Source organism: Bidens hawaiensis, unplaced genomic scaffold (genome assembly GCF_021521415.1).
Source record: "Bidens hawaiensis isolate Kalapana, Puna unplaced genomic scaffold, B.hawaiensis_p1.1 tig00034167_1, whole genome shotgun sequence".
NCBI classification, from domain to species: Eukaryota; Viridiplantae; Streptophyta; class Magnoliopsida; order Asterales; family Asteraceae; genus Bidens; species Bidens hawaiensis.
The window spans coordinates 179,906-184,636 of NW_027495885.1; the positions used below are offsets into that span (position 1 = coordinate 179,906).

General features: G+C 36.4%; 1 pseudogene across 1 annotated transcript; it reads right to left on the minus strand.

Moving 5' to 3' along the window:
* LOC143585767 (protein HOTHEAD-like) lies at window positions 1–4,496 on the minus strand (annotated as a pseudogene). Its single transcript, XR_013144595.1, has 5 exons — window positions 4,309–4,496; window positions 1,526–2,167; window positions 878–1,271; window positions 248–772; window positions 1–151 (listed from the first exon to the last, which is right to left on the minus strand). The product of XR_013144595.1 is annotated as a protein HOTHEAD-like (transcript).
* Window positions 4,497–4,731: the final 235 nt, after the last annotated feature.

The window sequence follows — 4,731 nt, forward strand, 5'->3', positions numbered from 1 at the left end:
CAAAACACAAGTGAATGTTATTATATATAATATTACATTATTAAAGTTTTAATTATGAAAAAATACTTGAAACAAATCAATAGTATATATAGCTAAAATTTGACATTATTCAGTCGCATGTCTCTCACGCATCAACTTAACCCCCATGTACCTGCATATATATAGCAACATAACGTTATTTGTTACATAAATATATAAATAAATGTTTTACACTACATTAACAATTACTTTATTGATAGCTTGTTACCTTCCTAACATCATAACCGTGGCTTGAGGATTAGTTCCTGGAGAATTACGAAATGTTGATCCGTCAATGACCCTAAGGGAATCTATGCCGATGACCTTATAATCGCGATCCACCACTCTAGCTACTTGGCAACCTCCATGGTAATGCCATATGGTCATCACCGTGTCCTTACAAAACTGTTCTAAAGATCTTGACACATTGGCATGTTTAGGCAATAAGTTCACGGGTGCACAATCGGAAGGGTGAAAATGCCTTTGACTCGATCACTTTCTCAATGATTTTCATCCCATCGACACATCTTTGTAAGTCCCGTGGGTCTTTAAAGTAATTAAATGTGACCTTTGGATTGTCATTTGGATTGCGGGTTGTAAGCTCAAGATGGCCCGTGGAGATCGGGCCCATAATCTTCTCTAGAATAAACCCTCCCACGAACGCACTTTGTGGGAGCGATTGCATCGTCTCTACCGCTTTGTCTATGGCTTCTTGTGTTCTTTGTTTTGGTGGTAATGTTGAAAGTTGTCCAATCTAGTAAAACATTAATGTATTTAGCACAAACCATTATATTTATGAATGGGCTTGGTTGAGGCCCATTTATATACAAGCATAAGGCCCAATTGTGAGAAGGTTTACCTTTGGAGAAAACAATCCATACTCTTGAGTTCGAGCTCCACCTGCAAAGTTTTCACCAGAAGCAGCTTCAATGTAGGTTCCGTTATGAGTGATACCAACGATTTGGATCAGAGAGACCTCGACGGGTTGAGGAGAGGGGATGAAAACCGCATTCATCGGGTTATCAGACATTCCAAGGCCCACCATTGGCTGGTCCAAGCCAACACCACCGTTATATTATGGGCATCAAGTTGACTTTTTGGGCCTATTCCACTTAACATTAGAAGTTGTGGGCTTCCTAGAGCCCCAGAGGACACAATGATTTCGTTTTTGGATCCTCTCTTTAAGTAAGCCCGATGGGCCACTCCATTTGCATCTGCAAAGATCACTCCATGGGCCTTGGGCTTTGTACTTCCTGCATATGAAAATACAAAAAGGGCATGATGTGCATATATACGAATTAATTACAAACTTGATCCTGATCCATGTAGTCTATCTATATCGCGAGTTATGTACTTTCGAAATTTACATGTTTAGTCTAGTGGTTTTAACCGAGACCAATGGGCTTAGCCCATGGATAGAACTATCTTTTTCTGTTAAGCGAGTGTTAAATGACCAAAATACCCCTTTATTAAGTCACATAGAAGTATAGAACCATCAAAAGCATACCTCGTTTCGTGAATAATATTCGGTGAATGGGTGCATGGAGCAACACGGTGAGTCCACCCGGTTTCGCATACCGAAGCAAATCGGCCGCGGTATGTCTATGACCGCTTGCATCAAAAATCGTGCCACCGATCTTCGTACCATATAAATGATCATACGTGAACCCATTATACGGGCGCACTCCCACCTCAACCAATCCGTCCCTAACCGCGCTCTGCCACTGCTTCAACGGCGGCTGGAACGCCACCACCTTTTCCACCCACTCGTATGACTCGTTGACCAATCTAGCATCCCAACCCGTGAGCCGAACATAATCAGGACCCGCACGGGTGTAAAACCCCGCATTCAAGCAACTTCCACCACCCAAAACACGGGCGCGAGCACTTACAACTCCATCCTCCGAGATAAAACGCTGCGAAGGGGATGTTGGAGAGAGGTCCGAGAGGGCGGCTCCAAAGGCGGCTAAGTCAGTGATATTGACATTGCCGTAAGGGGAGCCGCCACGCTCAAGAAGGAGCACCGAAGCGCTCTGGGAGAGAGTGGCGGCTAACGGGCAGCCCGCGGTGCCGCCACCAATGATTATGTAATCATAGTATGAGACTGTAGGAGCTGTTGTTGCTTGATGCATGAATGTGTACCTTGGATCTATTACAGAAATTGAATACATTATAACAAGTGTTTCATAATTACATATAGAAATTGATTTTCATGGGACAAAAGGCAAAGAGTCCAAACGAGCCGAGCCGCTAGAAACCTACTCAAGTTCGGATTGATAAAAAGCTTTAATAAAACTAGTTTAGTTATCAAGCTCGAGCCTTGTATGGGAAGCTCGTTTAAACTCGTGAGCCTTAACATGCCTTTTGTGTTTTTTTAGTTTTGCCTCCTTTTAGATCTCTATGTATTAGTTTCACATTACTTAGTCCAGCTCAAGCCAGGCTTTGGCTCTTTTAAATTTTTCTTGAAATATATAAAAAATAATTAAAAACGTATAAAAATTAATTATTAAATAATAAATGAGTCAAGCCTGAGCCTAGCTCAAGCTTTAAAAAACCACTACTGAGCCGAGCTCAAGCTTTAGAAAAAGAGCACGAAACGAGCTAAGCTCAAGCTCGAGTCCTCATAAGTCAAATTACGTCGAGATCAAACCTAGTCGAGCTAGAGCTTGACTCGTTTAAACCCCTAGGACAAAGTCATAAAAGTTATCAATGGAATGCCAGTGTTACATTAGTACTAATTTTAACTTTGAAGTATAAAAGTACAATAAGTACATTTTAGTTAATAAGTCTTTAAGATCATTCCCGACAGTTTCTCCATCTCTTTCTTTATAATTACATTAAGAAATACTATATTTTCTACCTCTTATACAATTAAATAATACTTTTTACATCTTTATAATTATTTTTCCTCTCTTCTTCACTCACAAAAACTTTCAAATATATTAAAAAAATAAATAGAGTATATACAATGTTTCTTCAAATTTACTCATCTCTCTAAATTTTCTCCCTACTCTACTTAAAACCACTTATAACCTCTAAAAAAGTTTAGAGATTCCTCTCATATAGTTACAGAAGAGCTGCTAAGAATGCTCTTACATAGCTACGTACACATTAAAGAGTTCATCCTAAATAAGCATTAACACGTTTTTTAAGCAATCATTGTTGTGGTTTGGGTATGCTTATTGCTTGTGAATATTATTTTATACTAATGTAATAAATGTATGTTAGTTTCATAAATGAAAAATATATATAATAAGACGTGTATCAAGAAAATCCAGAACCCATACATGGTTATACAATAAAGGTCGGGTGGCATCTATTAAAGTGGTTAGTAGGTTTTCATTTAATATAAAATGAAGGGTGGTTGGAAATAAATAAAAATGGACCCTTTACTTTAATTGTTCCAGCAATATTATTTCCTAAACCAATATATTTTCAATTAACACATTAGTATGGTGAAAAAAGTGGTTACAACTTTTAGAGATACATTAGAAAGAACAGTGTTCAACTACGTACAATTGATCAAGTTTAATATATATATATTTTTAAATACATCGGAGAAACCTTAAAGGCCTAAGCTACTACTTTAACAAATCTATAGGTGTAACATTTTGAAATGCAACTTACCAATATAATGATGGATAATTTCATGAAAAACCTAGTTCTGATAATTCAACATTTCAACCTATAGCCAACTTGCCAATAATAATATATATTGTCAAGACGATTAATGAAATTATCAATATAATCAATGACATTCATAACTTTCACTTTTGCTGTTAAATGATCTCAGTTTAACAAAAAGAATAACTTTGTATGCATGAATGAACAATTTACAAATTTTTATCTCCGTAATATTATAAATTGTTTTGAAATAACATGTATATAAAAGTTAGAGGCAAACAGCAAACAAAGTTACTAATATGTAGACTTGGCTTGCCATTGTAAACAAAAATGAAAGTTTTGAATCTCATTTATAACATTACAACTACAGGTGCGGATTATCATCGTCAGGTAAAATAAGTAAAAAGGTCACATATTTTGCATAAAATTTAGATTCTCTTGTATTAAACATCAAGTAATAAAAAGGTTATGAATCAATATAAGACTAGCCCACTTGTTAGAGACATCAGGTTCAAAACTAAACGAGTGTGTAATTTAGATTCACATGTTTAACAGGTTATGAATCACAAAAACTCAACTATAATCAAAGTAATAACTAGTATTTTTGAAAGTGACAAGTACCACAATGATGTCAAAAAACAGAAACAAGATGAATGAAAAGTGTACCTGTTTGAGCAGAAGAAGATCCCATGAATAGCAAAACTACATTGAGGAAAGCAGCCAGTGCCACCATTCTCCACCACCCTAAAACCATCATGACCACAGTGTGTTAATTTTAAACTATGTTATGAGCTTATGGTGGAGGTTACATAAGAGTGATGGTGGAGTAGGGTTTTTATGGACAAGAATTAAGCACCAACAATCTTGACGGCTTTATCTTAGCAACAATTCAAGTTCAACTAAACAACACATTTATTTCTTGTATTTAATATAGTTTGTGAATCTTTATTGTGCCCATTAAATTTGCGATCTTAATTAAACTTTGAGGATTAGTCCGATATTTTCAACATAAACTCAAGAAATGTGACAACCTTGTTGTAGACTTATATCTATAACCTATCTCATTTAGCCCACCACTTTTATACCCAT